General features: G+C 48.0%; 1 protein-coding gene across 1 annotated transcript in view; it reads right to left on the reverse strand.

Annotated features, from left to right (window-relative positions):
* CDH20 (cadherin 20) overlaps nt 1-17,028 on the reverse strand; it is a 759,598-nt gene that overhangs the window by 332,998 nt on the left and 409,572 nt on the right. The window lies entirely within an intron of this gene.

Here is a 17,028-nt window from a genome sequence, read left to right on the forward strand (position 1 = left end):
TGATACGATTAACGAGCGCAAAAGCGTCGTAATCGTATCATGGGTGTAGCGTCGGCGAAAACCATAATTACCTTGCTGCGACGGTCCGATGTTGTTCCTCGTTCCTGCGGCAGCACACATCGCTGTGTGTGAAGTCGCAGGAGCGAGGAACATCTCCAACCTGCTTCACCATGGCTGCTGTCGGCTATGCGGAAGGAAGGAGGTGGGCGGGATGTTTATGTCCCACTCATCTCCGCCCCTCCGCTTCTATTGGCCGCCCGCCGTGTGACATTGCTATGACGCCGCACGGCCCGCCCCCTTAATAAGGAGGCGGGTTGCCGGCCAGAGCGACGTCGCAGGGCAAGGTGAGTGCATATGAAGCTGGCGTAGCGATAATTTTCGCTACGCCAGCTATCACCATATATCGCTGCTGCGACAGGGGCGGGGACTATCACACTCGGCATCGCAGCATTGGCTTGCGATGTCGTAGCGTGCAAAGTACCCCTTACACTATGCTGCAGGTACATACTAATTTTAGAGATGAGCGGACCTGTGGAAGTTCAGGTTCGCCAGGTTCATCCGGACTTTAGATAAAGTTCAGTTTGGGATTTGGACTTGACCTGACCCTCACTGGAATTCACTGATTTGGCAGTTCAGCTCTCCACCCACGTACAGCCAGCCATAAACAGAGCACTTCCAGGGGAAGCTGTTTTTAACCCCAGTGAGTGCTAATAAGAGACTAAAAATGGGTTACACTGAGCGGAGCACTGAGTGCACCCAAGTACCCCGATACTCGATCAAGTGGTTGCATACATACAGTACCTGAACTCCAAACTCAAACACCGATTTTTTTTTTAAAGTCCTTGTTTGGTACAAACACCGAAATTTATAATTAGGGTTTGCTCATCTCTACTTTAGGGCTGGAAAACAGCAGGAATGAAAAATCTGATCACACTGTACAGCTCTTATGGTATGCCACACCAGGCAGCATTCACCCACTCATCAAACAAATCTGAAAAATGTATATATTAACACAGTTTAGCAAGAAAAGACACTTCAAATATGCAGGTATGTCTACACAATATCTGTGTGATGGGATAGTAGATGGAACAGGGGCTTCTAGACTAGCCCTATGTCTGGGGACCCTTCGCTGTCCCTTATCCCGATGGTAGACTTAATAAGGAGGCGGGTTGCCGGCCAGAGCGACGTCGCAGGGCAAGGTGAGTGCATATGAAGCTGGCGTAGCGATAATTTTCGCTACGCCAGCTATCACCATATATCGCTGCTGCGACAGGGGCGGGGACTATCACACTCGGCATCGCAGCATTGGCTTGCGATGTCGTAGCGTGCAAAGTACCCCTTACACTATGCTGCAGGTACATACTAATTTTAGAGATGAGCGGACCTGTGGAAGTTCAGGTTCGCCAGGTTCATCTGGACTTTAGATAAAGTTCAGTTTGGGATTTGGACTTGACCTGACCCTCACTGGAATTCACTGATTTGGCAGTTCAGCTCTCCACCCACGTACAGCCAGCCATAAACAGAGCACTTCCAGGGGAAGCTGTTTTTAACCCCAGTGAGTGCTAATAAGAGACTAAAAATGGGTTACACTGAGCGGAGCACTGAGTGCACCCAAGTACCCCGATACTCGATCAAGTGGTTGCATACATACAGTACCTGAACTCCAAACTCAAACACCGATTTTTTTTTTAAAGTCCTTGTTTGGTACAAACACCGAAATTTATAATTAGGGTTTGCTCATCTCTACTTTAGGGCTGGAAAACAGCAGGAATGAAAAATCTGATCACACTGTACAGCTCTTATGGTATGCCACACCAGGCAGCATTCACCCACTCATCAAACAAATCTGAAAAATGTATATATTAACACAGTTTAGCAAGAAAAGACACTTCAAATATGCAGGTATGTCTACACAATATCTGTGTGATGGGATAGTAGATGGAACAGGGGCTTCTAGACTAGCCCTATGTCTGGGGACCCTTCGCTGTCCCTTATCCCGATGGTAGACTTAGAGGTAGTCAGGGTCGAGCCTCCAGCATAACCCTATCTCCTGTCCAGGCCCTAACTACTAAGTCCCTACCACCCAGGGAATTGACCTGGACAGAGCCCAACAATCCACCAACACAGAAATAGACAAGGGTAAACAAAATCCTATACACACCAATAAACTGCACCAGGGGATGACCAAGAAGTAAGGGTAATGGTACAACAAAAAAGGAGCTAGAAAAAACACTTACAGTAATAGCACGATAGCAGTATTGGCTTCAGAATCAGCAAGACACGTCCACTCTGCTCCCTAGCTAGCTCCAACTTAATGAATAACCAACAACAAGTTCAGGAAGCAGAGGGCTTATATCCCGGCCTGCAATTGCTTAACTGCCACGAGCTGAAGCAGTCTTCTGCTGCAAAATATAATGCATTAACCCCACCAGTGCCAAAATAAAAAAAAAATTAACGTGCATGATCTAGATGGTAAGGTGAGAACTAGTCCCGAACCTGTCCCTATACCTGTGACACTGCACTATACCATATACTCATCTACAGAAGCCTTGGGAGTGATGTGGATTATTATTGTTTTCATATAACAGTCAAGATTTGATTAAATTACCTTTTCAAGAATTAGAATGTGTCTCACATGTCTCCATAACATGTATCATTTCGATTTTAATCTGCTACTCTTAATTCATTAATTTTTTATGTACACCTTCATTTTCATTGGTGGATCTGTTGGGTTTTTGTTTCCTTAGCAGAAAAAAACAGCAAATGACATCAATGTTCGGAATGTATAATCAATATCACCATTAAGCAGGATGGCTTCCTTCAGTAAATAAACTGTAGTTTAGCTTTATCTTCCCAGATCAATTTTAGTGTGTGTAATTCCTGCAGTTGACATTCACGTGAGGTCATAATTTACTGACTCGGCAGCATTTCAATAAATGAAGAGACATTCAGGACCCTGTTTATTTTTTAATTTGTGGAATCTATGTAGTTCTCTGCCGCAAATTAGTCTCTCATTTGTCAATGTCTTGCAGAGCAAAAGATGTGGTTTTCCCATCAGTCTTGATCACACTGTGCAATGCCAGCTACCATGCTGCTTTGACACTGGAAATATATTCAAGAATCCAGTCAGCTAGCAGGATTCCAGCGGTGCAGATGATTTGATTAGTTATTTAGTAATAGTTTATTTGATAAGACATATGTAAGGTTTTGTACCGATTTCTATGTTCAGCCCAAAAGTCATTAAATTCAACAATGTCTGACAATATGTAATGAAGCTCTGAAAAGGGAAAAAAACATGGGAAGAAATGAACATCATTTTTAAATTAGGCACATTTACTTGTAGGCTTCATTATACTGTGTGGGGAGCTTTGTGAGGACATCATACCGTCGCGGGCGGCGGGGCGCTGCGCTCGCCAACGCTCGGGTCTGGCGCTGCTGCCTGCTGCTGCTGCTCGGTGGCTTGAGTGGTGGGCCGGATCCGGGGACTCGAGCGGCGCTCCTTGCCCGTGAGTGAAAGGGAGTGGTTTGGGTTTGGGGATTTTGTCCGTGACGCCACCCACGGTTGTGGTGAAGTTGGGACACCACCGCTGCTCTGGACGGGGATCCCGGGAGCGATGACAGGGAGCAGCCGAGATGTTTCTCTCCCCTCCGTGGGTAGGGGAGTTTTGGGGGTCCCGGGGCCCGATGATGGTGACTGTAAGATGGATGGCGGTGTTTGGTGAGGTGCAGGGTCGCGGGAGGGCAGCGCACTGCCAGGCGGCACGGTAGTACTCACTCAGCCAATGACGCAGACGGAGTCTCTGATAAAACAGACGGTTGGATGGACGGGTCCCGCAGCCGGCTGCGATGGTCACTCCCGGTAGGTTGGCGGTGACTGTCTCTCTCTGCAGCTGTAATGTGTCCTCCCACTGGTGACCCGCTCCCCAGCGCTGTATTTGCCAGAGGAGCCCCTTTTTGCCCGCAGGCTCTGGCCCTGGGAACTCTAGCTGCTACGCTGGAGCTGTATTTCCCTTCACGGTTGAGCGGTTGCCTTCAGTCGGGTCTTTGCTGCTGGGAAACCCCGGAGGTTCCCGTCGCTGACGGATTTGACCGGTTTAACGGTGACTCCTAGCCTGTTCGGGGTCCATAGGCCCTGCCGAATGGTGCTGGCTTCTCTTCGCTCCCCGGTTCGGTACTGGCGGGCCACCGCCTGTCCCCAGTCCTTACAGTTATGCGTCAATCGGCCTCTCCTGCAGACGATCACCACCGTCTGCCAACCTTGCTGTGTGTGCTCGGGCCACGTACCCGGACACGGTCAAACTGCTCCTCTACTACCACTTCACTCCTTCCACTTCACTCTCCCTAACTGTTCTCACTTCCTTTCCCGCCTCCAGGACTGTGAACTCCTTGGTGGGTGGAGCCAACCGCCTGGCTCCACCCCACCTGCTGTGGACATCAGCTCCTGGAGGGAGGCAACAAGGATTTGCGTGTGTGACTGATGTGCCTAACCGGGGTGTGGGGTGTGTTGTTGTAGTACCTGTGACGTCCTGGCTTGTCCAGGGTGCCACATTCCCCCTTGGTTAAATGCAGACCGTCCGCGGGCTGCCCGTCCATCACCGGTTTTATTTTGTAACTGTTGAAAAAGGGGAAAACATATAAAACATTCAACACAAGCATGTTATAACTCTTCCCTTAACGGAAGGCACTTCATTAACGTTACTAAAATACATTTTTATTAACGGCCACGGCTTCCGCTCTCTCCCGCCCAAACAACCTTGCCCTTATGCTGCCCCTAAGAAGTGGGCAGCAGACCTTGCCCCAGTCCATCCCCAAGCTGCCCGAGTGGGTACGGTCCCTTTCAGGGGACCCCCGTCCATGGGGAACCCCTGACCCCCGGAGGATGGCCACCGGTCCAGGTGGTGGCCGGGCCCCAGCCTACTCCACTGCGGGCCCTTCCTCCAATCTGCCTCTCCGGAGGCGGTAACGGATGTATGCCAACAATTATTTACATGCCACAAGTTTGTGGTTGCCCTCAAGTTCTCGGGCGTTTCCGTAAGCAGTTCCTTACGCAAACGGTGCAGAAAGTCCCAACGGGGACTAGTTTCCGGCAACGGCCGGTTCAATCACGGTTGTAAATCAGATAACATCTTCGGTTGATTTAATCTTATCATTCGGTTACTTAACGGTACTGGTGATCCCAACGGGGACAACTTGCAGCGGAAAACCACTGATCCTGGAGCGCCTACCACCGCGGAGGGTCGGCCCAGTCCAGGACCGGACGGTACTTCGGGTTCTCCTTCCCTAGGCAGTGCAGTCCAGAACCGCTGATCGCTGCTGGAAACGGTGGCGGGGGCACTTGCTCGGGATCTCCTCTTCCATCAACTGTACCCTCTCTGGACCCCTTGCGGCAGGGTCGGTCCCCGGCTCCCACTCAATCAGGGCTGGTTCGGGAACTTGGGTGGCCTGGTCACGACGCGCCACGGCCGCTGCGGCCCCTTGCTCACAGGCATCTACTACGGCGACCATTCTGCGCATCTCCGCCCTCCAATCCAACAGCTGCTGCAGGCTCTGCGCCCTGACCTTCGTGCAGAACCGGCCCAGCTCTCATTCCAGCCATGCAGCGGTCCCGGCGGGGAGCTCACCCGGGCCACCGTCTTCGAAGACTACTCCTCCTCTGCTCCTCCAGAGCTTAAACGCTCCAGTGGTGGGTGCTCCCGCGCTCCAGCCCCAAGACGCCGCCATCTCTCCATCCGCGTCCCCCCTTGGTTTCTTTCCGGCACCTCCTCTTCAGGGGCTGAGCTTTGGCTTTCGCGCCTCCACTGCTTGGGAAGACGCTCGAGCGGGGAACTTTTCGCGCCCAAGATGGCGGCTTCCGAAAATTTTCCGCCGGACACCTCCGGCGGGACACAAGGCGCACTTCTACTGGTAAGTAGAGGGGTCCGATCCTGTTCGTGATGCCAAGTTGTCGCGGGCGGCGGGGCGCTGTGCTCGCCAATGCTCGGGTCCGGTGCTGCTGCCTGCTGCTGCTGCTCGGTGGCTCGAGCAGTGGGCCGGATCCAGGGACTCGAGGGGCGCTCCTCGCCCGTGAGTGAAAGGGAGTGGTTTGGGTTTGGGGATTTTGTCCGTGACGCCACCCACGGTTGTGGAGAAGTTGCTGCTCTGGATGGGGATCCCGGGAGCGATGACAGTGAGCAGCCGAGATGTTTCTTTCCCCTCCATGGGTAGGAGGATTTGGGGGTCCCGGGGCTCGATGATGGTGACTGTAAGATGGATGGCGGGGTTTGGTGAGGTGCAGGGTCGCGGGAGGGCAGCGCAGTGCCAGGCGGCTCGGTAGTACTCACTCAGCCAATGATGCAGACGAAGTCTCTGATAAAACAAACGGCTGGATGGACGGGTCCCGCAGCTGGCTGCGATGGTCACTCCCGGTAGGTTGGCGGTGACTGTCTCTCCCTGCACCTGTAATGTGTCTTTGGCTCCGATGGCTTCCCACCGGTAACCCACTCCCCAGCGGTGTATTTGCCAGAGGAGCCCCTTTTTGCCCGCAGGCTCTGGCCCTGGGAACTCTAGCTGTGGCGGTAGCTGTATTTCCCTTCACGGTTGAGCGGTTGCCTTCAGTCGGGTCTTTGCTGCTGGGAAACCCCGGAGGTTCCTGTCGCTGACGGATTTGACCAGTTTAACGGCGACTCCTAGCCTGGTCGGGGTCCGTAGGCCCTGCCGAATGGTGCTGGCTTCTCTTCGCTCCCTGGTTTGGTACCAGTGGGCCACCGCCCGTCCCCGGTCCTTACGGTTATGCGTCAATCGGCCTCTCCTGCAGACGGTCACCACCGTCTGCCAACCTTGCTGTATGTGCTCGGGCCACGTACCCGGACACGGTCAAACTGCTCTTCTACTACCACTTCACTCCTTCCACTTCACTCTCCCTAACTGTTCTCACTTCCTTTCCCGCCTCTAGGACTGTGAACTCCTCGGTGGGTGGAGCCAACCACCTGGCTCCACCCCACCTGGTGTGGACATCAGCTCCTGGAGGGAGGCAACAAGGATTTGCGTGTGTGACTGATGTGCCTAACCGGGGTGTGGGGTGTGTTGTTGTAGTACCTGTGATGTCCTGGCTTGTCCAGGGCGCCACAATACTGTGTGGGGAACTTTGTGAGGACATCATACTGTGCAGTGACCATGGAATGACAGCATACTCTCAGGGGGGTTTTGTGTGGACATTATACTGTGTGCATGGGAACACTGTGGAGAGATAATACTTTGTTATGTGCTTTATAGGGACATCATACAGTGTGTGGGCCCTAGAAGGACATCATACTTTTGGGAGGGCTCTGTGTGGCCATCATACTGTGTGCAAGGGAAGACTGTGGGAACATCATACTGTGTGGTGGACATAGAAGGACATCATACTTTCAGTAGGGTTGGGTATGGACATCATAGTGTGCGCATGTGCATGTGATGTGGAGGCATCATACTCTGTTGGGAGCTTTATGGGGACATCAAACTGTGTGAGGGCCATATAAGGACATCATACTGTGTGGCAGCCATATAAGGACATCATCATATATCCAGGGGGACTGGGTGTGGCTTTTATAATGTGTGCATATGAAGACTGTGGAGACATCATACTGTGTGGTGAGCTTTGTGGGAACAACAGCCATATAAGGACATCATACTTTCACAGGGGCTGTGTGTGGACATCATACTGTGTGCATAGGAAGACTGTGGGGTCATCATACTGTGTTGCGGCCATATAAGGGCATCATATTGTGTAACAGCCATATATGGACATCATACTGTGTGGTGGCCCTAAAAGAACATCATAATTTCAGGGGGGCTGTGTGTGAACATCATAATGTGTGTATGGGAAGTGTGTGGGGGCAACATACTTTGTTGGGAGCTTTGTGGGTGCATCATACTTTGTGGCGCTCATATAAGGACAATATATAGTTTCAGGGGGGCTGTGTGTGAATGTAAACAGGGGGCACAGGGGGCAGTATAGTCATGGTCTGTGTTGTGTATACAGTGCGGAAAATAGTATTTAGTCAGCCACCAATTGTGCAAGTTCTCCCACTTAAAAAGTTGAGAGAGGCCTGCAATTGACATCATAGGTAAACCACAACTATGAGAGACAAAATGATACTGTACACCAAATCCAGAAAATCACCTTGTCTGATTTGGCAAGATTTTATTTGCAAATTTTGGTGGACAATAAGTATTTAGTCACCTAAAAATATGCAAGATTTCTGGCTCTCGCAGACCTGTAACTTCTTCTTTATGAGGCTCCTCTGTCCTCCACTCATTTCCTGTAGTAATGGCAGCTGTTTGAACTTATCAGTATAAAAGACACCTGTCCACAACCTCAAACAGTCACACTCCAAACTCCACTATTGTGAAGACTAAAGAGCTGTCGAAGGACACCAGAAACAAAATTGCAGCCCTGCACCATGCTGGGAAGACTGAATCTGCAATAGGCAAGCAGCTTGGTGTGATGAAATCAACTGTGGGAGCAATAATAAGAAAATGGAAGACATACAAGAACACTGATAATCTTCCTCGATCTGGGGCTCCATGCAAGATCTCAGCCCATGGGGTCAAAGTGATCACAAGAACGGTGAACAGAAATCGCAGAACCACACTGGTGGACCTAGTGAATGAACTGCATAGAGCTGGGACCACTGTAACAAAGGCAATCATCAGTAACACACTATGCTGCCAGGGACTCAGATCCTGCAGTGCCAGATGTGTCCCCTTGCTTAAAGCCTGCTTTACACGATGCAATTTCGCATACGATATTGTATGCGATTTGCAACGCTCCCTCGTATGTGCAGCACGTTCAATTTGTTGAACGTGCCGCACATACGAGTAACCCCCCCGTCACATGTATTTACCTTCCATACGACCTTGATGTGGGCGGCGAACATCCACTTCCTGGAGTTGGAGGGACGTTCGGCGTCACATCGACGTCACGCGGCAGCCGGCCAATAGAAGCGGAGGGGCGGAGCTGGGCGTCCCGTAAACATCCCGCTCATCTCCTTCCTTCCACATTGTGGGCCGGGAGCCGCAGGACGTAGGTAAGATCTGTTCATCATTCGCGGGGTGTCACACACTGCGATGTGTGCTACCCCGGGAACGTTGAACAATCTGACGTGCAATTCTAGAGAAAGGTACAATGTGTATGCGATGAACGTTTTAACGTTCAAACGCAATCACACGCACCTGTCACACACTGCAATGTACCTTACAATGCAGGATATGCGTCACTTACGACATGACCCCGCCGATACATTGCAGCGTGTAAAGCGGGCTTAAGTCAGTACATGTCTGGGCCCATCTGAAGTTTGCTAGAGAGCATTTGGATTATCCAGAAGAGTATTGGGAGAATGTCCTGTGGTCTGATGAAGCCAAAGTAGAACTGTTCGGTAGAAATACAACTCGTCGTGTTTGGAGGAGACAGAATGCTGATTTGCATCCAAAAAACACCATACTTACTGTGAAGCATGGAGCTGGCATCATTATGCTTTGGGGCTGTTTCTCTGCAAAGGGACCAGGACGACTGATCCATGTACATGAAAGAATGAATTGGGCCAGGTATCGTGAGACTTTGAGTGCAAACCTCCTTCCATCAGCAAGGGCATTAAATATGAAATGTGGCTGAGTGTTTCAGCATGATAATGATCTTACTCACACCACCAGGGTAATGAAGGAGTGGCTTTATAAGAAGCATATGAAGGTCCTGGAGTGGTCGAGCCAGTCTCCAGATTTCAACCCCATTGAAAACCTTTGGAGGGAGATTACAGTCTGTGTTGCCCAGCAATGGGCCTAAAACATTACTACTCTAGAGGAGTTCTGCAAGGAGGAATAGGCCAACATACCACCAACAGTGTGTGCCAACCTTGTGAAGACTTACAGAAAACGTTTGACCTCTGTCATTGCCAACAAAAGATATACAACAAAATGTTGAGATGAACTTTTGTTATTGACCAAATACTTATTTTCCACCATAATTTGCAAATAAAATCTTGCCAAATCAGACAAGATGATTTTCTGGATTTGTTTTTCTTATTTTGTCTCTCATAGTTGTGGTCTACCTATGATGTCAATTACAGGCATCTCTCATCTTTTTAAGTGGGAGAACTTGCACAATTGGTGGCTGACTAAATACTTTTTTTGCCCACTGTAAGTTCAGCCTCCTGGCCCTGCTACAGGTAGGTTGTCAGGCCAGTGGACATCTGGGGTTCGTCCACTTACTTGCCACTGGGGATACTTCAGTTCCTTCTCTTCTCTTGGGTCAAATTCAAGCAAGGAGATGATAACAATCAGGGTTTATTTTTTTAAACACAACTTTACTTGTTCTTCAGCAGAGTTTCTTATACAGGTTACAGTCACTTTAAATCCTTCCTCTCTACTTTGTCATTTATCTGTTCCTTTCTTTCTCTGTGAACACTTGCACTGTGCTGAACGTTTTCTGTACTCTAATACTGTCTTTTCTCCTGGCGGCATTCTCTCACAGCAGACTGGTCCACCTCTGACCATTACCTAGGGTCCCAGCTCTGCTCTGTATCACTGCCTGAGGGTCCTGCGTACCCCTATGTTTGACTAGCAGGCCCGCCGACAAAGGAACCTGCTTATAGGGGGACTGGTCCGACCCCGACACAACTCACACCCTGCTCCTCAGTCAGCCATCTTGTTCTCCCTGTACTTTGTCTCTATCCCAGGAATCTAGTACCCAAGCTCCTCCCAAGGGCTAAACCTTTTCCTTAACCCCTGGTGCACTTGTTGTGAAATGCGGCTGATATACCTGGCTATTGCATTCCACCAGCACTGTTTATCTAACCACCTTTATGCCTCTGCTACATCTTCTCTATCTATATGCCACTCTGGTGTCCTAACCATCACTGTCTCAATATCTATCTGCTGAACTTAAATCTAACATTGGTAATATCTTGTCTATCACTGAACCCTCTCATGATCACTGGTCCCTACATTGCACTAGCATATTCTTTCCTATCATAAAAGGCTCTATAAAAAATACATTACACTGTATACTCTTAAAGGCATATGTGACCCCCCTGACTCTATCAGGGTGTCACAGGGAACTGCACTCTCCTTTCTCTTGGTGCAGAACTCAGCCTCCATAGTTCTTGGATCCTAACTACCTACTGGTATTGCTTTCATCAGCATTCAAATCCTAACCATACCTCACACCACACCCTGTCATGCACACCAGTGGGTGGTCTAGCTGGAAAAGGGCCACCCGCCTAGGGGTCAGGCAGACTGGTGCGAGGGACAAAGGGAGTTCAGTTGTAGCTCCCAAAGAGTGAGGAGCTGGGAGTAGCAGCTCCCTGGAGATGAGTAGTAGCCCTTAGAGAGAGAGGAGCTGAGGAAGTTGTAGCTCCCTGTGTGACATTGGTTGGGTCGCAAACGGTGGTATGGGACCAGAGGAGTCGGAGACCCGGTCTCAGGGTATTGGAGGAGGTATAGCAGACTTAGTTTTTGAGAACGGTTGGCACCAGAAGTCCAGTAGCCGGACCGGTACCGAGCACGTGGGGGTACAGGACCTGAGATCAGGGAGTAGCTTCATGCAACCTGATAATTCACCTGTGGAGGACAGTCTCTTTATGAACTTTCCCCAAGAGCTCAGAGTTCAAAGGCATCAACACAACGAGGGGGATAAGGCTTTCCAGCTTATTCAGCCCACTGAAATCCCAAGTGTCAGCCATCAAGAGCACAGCTCCACTATTTCACTATAGGCAGCGGGACCTTGACAGCTTCAGGCTGAAGGGTCACTCAGGAATATCTACACAATTTTGCATGGAGGCAGGCTCCGGACCACTAAGCAATACCAGCGGGAACGGACACCCGGACAGGCTCCCCAGAATGGCAGCGGCACCCAGAGACTTGGTTTACTTCTGTGTCAGAGTCTTCTTATTGGCCACACTAACAACTGCACAGCCTGAGTAAGTACACTTGCCACCCCGGGTCCTGACCTGCCCAAATCACCTGCACCATCCCATTCATCATCCCTACGGAGCCCCGGGCCCTTCCCTACCCATGAAGGGACCATCATCTTACTGCCCCGCTCCATCCACCCCATGTACTCCCATCGGCAGCGGCGGTACTCCCTTACCGCACACCACGAGTGACATCACGAACTGTCCCCTTGTACATAATTCCCCCTGTTATTTGAGTGGCCGCTGAGCCCCGGGTCCGGGGACCCTCGAGCCACAGCAAATCCCCCGAATCCAAGCAGTCCGACTGCTGCAGGGGCGGCACACCTCTAAACACACTTATGAGCACAATATACATTTACTTAGCATTTAATACGACTCTGTACCTCTTTGGCCTCTAGAAGGCACTGGCCGCACTTGCAACATAACCAGCCTAAAATCGAATAAAACATTATAGTTGGGGTCCACAGGGGGAGGTTCTTCATATGGCGACCACTTCCTTACATGAACATTGTACTGTGTGCATGTGAAGACTGCAGGGACATCATATTGTGTATGGAGAGCTGATGAGTTACAAGGGCTGAATATCTGGTACAGTATGATATATAAACTTTACAAAAATAAGTAAATTATTTGGTTTTGACTAGCAGCTATTGGTAAGAATTGTCACACGGAGTTTTGCACAAACTTCACTGACTGTCATGATGGCGTTGTGCTCTTTTCAGTTTGCAGATACTGGAATCAAGAGACAATGGAAAAAGTTAAACGCCGCGCAGTTGCAGAAGAAATTAGTCCAAGGGTACAAGTTGGTGATTTATTTTCTTTGTGTTTTGGAGTGTGCCCTCTCCTTCTTCAGGATTAATTTTTGATGTTCGATTCCCACATTTTACCCATAAATGAACGTATACAATATCTATTAGGTTGTTTTTACAGTCAACATGTTCCCAATTGACATATGTTTCCACACAATTTATAATTATGATAGTTTTCTTTTTTCCCCGCCATACATCATAAATAATTATTTTTCACTTTTTTCATATTTCTAATTTTTTTCCACAATCTAGTAATACATCTTTATAATCCGTTTTTCCCTTTCATTTTTTCTAACTCTACTTGTACACTAATTATGCACACAAGAGTATTGAAAACAATTTAATTATCACTACATGTTCAATCTGAATATTGATATTCTCTTTCTTTCACTCCTCTCTCCTTTTTTCCTCCTTTACTTTGACCTTTGTCTTTAGCACAGCATACTGCTACACTTCAAATAATATTCCACCTATCTCTACTAGGGTTTGAGTCCCTGCTACCTACTAAAAACAAGAGTTCATTCCCACCCTTTTTTTTTTTCCAAAAAGTGGGCTGTGACTACAATTTCTTTTGTCTCTATATATACCCTGCCTGTTGTCTGTACCCTGTATGTGATTTTTTCCTGGCACTCTCCGAAATGTGTAGAAAATAAATCACTAACTAGCACCCTTGCACTAATCTCTTATGCAACAGTGCAGCATTTAACCCTTTCAATTGTCCATTTCCGCGTGGGGCTGCCGCAGTTGTTTTGATGTGCATTAGTGCTTTTGACTCTCACAACCATTCAAGGTGAGTCTTGACACTGCCTGATTTTATAGCTCATCTCTCAGATAAGACTCTATGTTCTGCTTTCTTTGCTGCGCTTCTCTTTTAGCCAGATTTCAGATACTGACACTCCTCCCGATAGTTTCTCAGGGTAACCTGAGTGACGTCATCGCTGATCGCGCAGCTTACTTCATACTTTATTCACTAGGGCGACTTGCTGTCACAGTTGGAGGATCCAGCGATGTCCGCGGGTAACCTGAGTGACGTCATCGCTGATCGTGCGGCTCACTTCAGTTGCTGCATGGAGCTCACAGCAGTGGCGGTGTTCTATGGCCGCTCCTGTCAGTTTCATGTAGCAGAGCTGAAAGCGTTGGGGGACCTCGTGTAGATTATGCTGGACCTGGAGGGCTGTTTGGGGATTTTAATAAAGTAATGAAAGAGGGTGGATTTTTTTGTCTTTTATTCCAAATAAAGGATTTTTTGGATGTGTGTTCTTATTTTCTTTGACTTACAGGTTAATTATGGATGGTATCTTGGGGAGACGCCTGCCATGATTAACCTAGGACTTAGTGGCAGCTACGGGCTGCCATTAACTCGTTATTACCCCAATTGCCACCGCACCAAGGCAAGCAGTGAATACAAGATGGAATAATGAGCGGCCGGCATTTTCAAAAGAGGAAAATCCGCCGGAGCAGTGTGACAGCTGTGCAGCGCCGTGCCGGTGATGAACGGTAAGTATGAAAGAGAGAGGGAGAGACTGACCGATGGATAGAGGGAGAGACAGACAGAGCGACCAACTGACAGAGAAAGAGACCAACCGACAGACACAAAGAGATTAACTGACGATAGACAGAGAGAGATTGACCGACATTGACAGACAGAGAGAGATTGATCGACATTGAAAGAGAGAGACCGAAAGACCTGCATTTTGTTTGTCAAAAAAGCATGCCGAACGCAACAAAAATGCAGTCCAAGTGCATTTTGGTTGTGTTTTGACCCACATCATTGATTTCAATGGGTGGAGAACGCAGCTACAATGCACAAAAGAAGTGACATGCTGCTTTTTTTTCCACAGCAATTTTTGGTATCCAAAATGCTGCGTTTAAAAATGCAGAGTGTGCATTGAATTTCAGACTTCTCATAGACTTTGCTGGGGAAGCAGAACACATGCAATTTGGCACTGAAATGCTGCAGTTTAAAATGCAGCGTTAACGCGGGGAAAAAATGCAACGTGCGCACACAGCCTTAATCTCTGCTTGTCTGTTTGCTTCTTTGAACACATGTTGTGGGGAAGCCTATCACATCTTTTGTCCCTTCTATTTATGCTGGTTTAGTCTTTCTACCCATGCCAGCTATAGTTTGTCTTTGTTGGTCTGTGAGGTGTGGTGTTCCAGACTTTTTCATAAAAGTTGTGCCTATTGCTTAGTTCAGTTGTAAATTTTACTCCTGTTTTTTTGTAGCTTCCTTCTACCTCTCATTTTTTCTCCTGAATCTCTTATTGTCTTAATCTTTGTGTGTGCATGCTGTGTGACAGAGTTTTGGTTTTCTATTGTCTGTCTTTATCTGTGTGTTTCATCACAATCCTGTATCATCCCACCATGGGGAGAGGGGGATTCAGATTCAGACTGGTCAAGAGCAGAACCAGGAAGGAGCATAGCGCCCCCTAGCTTGAAGTACAGCCTATCAGCCCCAGTTCCTCACTATCTCATAGTCATCTTGACAATAATAAGCCCTATTGAAACATGTTACAGCAGTAGCAGCAAGTCAACAGACTTCATTCTGCCTAATATTAAGCAATGAAAATAAATAAAAAACAATTAAAATAATGAGCAGAAATTAGGAGAATCTATCAGCAGATTTTTTCTATGTAATCTGAGGATAGCATGAGATAGGGGCTAAGACAGAATTCAGCAATATGTATTTTATTACAGTGTGTGGTGGTGTTTTCTTTAAGTTTCATCACTATTTTATTATCATTGATTTAACTAGCACACACATCTATGTTCAACCCCACCCACTCCTCTGATAGGCAGCTCACTTTCAATATAAATAAAGAGGCCGAAAACTTGGCGATACATCATTTGATTCAAAGTCTCTGCCTCTACAATATGCTGCTCTCAGGTGTGGTAGTAAAAATCTGAAGAAAAAAAACCCAACAAATAAATAAAAATTATATATATATATATATATATATATATATATATATATATATATATAAAATGGGTGCTATCTTCCAAAAATTCTGATCCAGAGGGATGTAAATTATGTTTTTAGTATAGTGAAATTAAAGAACATGTAGACTTGTCTAAAAACATATGTTTGTCTAGGTATAAAACTTGTTCTCAACCCTTTAACGGAGGTTTGTCGAGTCACTGATCTGAATCCTGATTAAGAATCTGCTACAGGGTTGAAAACATGTTGGTTTTTGGATATACAGTAGAGATGAGCGGTGTTCGAATCGAACTGTTCGCCAATCTCAAATTTGACCCTTTTGAGGTGATGTTCGAGTCGTTCGACGAACGCAAACAATTAGCTTCAAGTTCGACAGTTCGAGGTTATGTTCAATAACGGTTCGATCACCAAAAGCGTAACTGGCTTTTCACAGTAATACTGTCATTCAATGTTAATACAGTGGAACCTTGGTTAACAAGAGCAATCCGTTCTGGGAGTGTGCTTATAAACCAAGTTACTCGTCTAGCAAAGCAAGATTTCCCATAGGAAATCATTGCAATGCAGACAATTCCATCCACAACTTGTTAAATGTCCCATCCTGGTCCCCTATTGTGCCATTCCACACATGCACAAACACGTATAAAAACACACAAACACACACAAACATACATGCACACACACACACACACACACACACACACATATTATGCTCACCTTACCTTCCATTCCATTGCCGGCCTCCTGGGACCTGCAGCTCGCCACTACAAGATGTGTATCAGGTAACCATCGCGACCGATGCCGGAAGTTCCAGAGCGCTGACGTCAAAGGCAGGAGCCGCTTGCCTCTGATTGGTCAGCGCGCTGCCTTTGAGTAGCGTCTGACAGAGAAAGTTCCTCCATCGTCGCGATGGTTACCCGATACACGTAGTTTGCCGCTACAGGATGTGTATCAGGTAACCATCACGACAAGGGAGGAACTCTGTCAGACGCTACTCAAAGGCAGTGCGCTGGCCAATCAAAGGCAAGCGGCTCCTGCCTTTGACGTCAGTGCTCTGTCAGCGGAAGTTCCGACATCGGTCGCGATGGTTACCCAATACACATCTTGTACCGGAGAGCTGCAAGTCCCAGGAGGCGGGCGATGGAACGGAAGGTAAGGTGAGCATAATATGTGTGTCTGCGTTCGTGTTTGTGCATGTTTGTATGTGTTTGTGTTTGCCTGCCATTGCTTCCAATGGTGTTCGAAGGTGTTCGAAGGTGTTCGACGAACGTTCGACGAACACACCCCAAGTTTGACGAACCAAACCGAACTCGAACATAAAGGTGGTGGCTAATCTCTAATATACAGTTGCCTGATA

This window comes from Anomaloglossus baeobatrachus, chromosome 6 (assembly GCF_048569485.1).
Source record: "Anomaloglossus baeobatrachus isolate aAnoBae1 chromosome 6, aAnoBae1.hap1, whole genome shotgun sequence".
NCBI lineage: Eukaryota > Metazoa > Chordata > Amphibia > Anura > Aromobatidae > Anomaloglossus > Anomaloglossus baeobatrachus.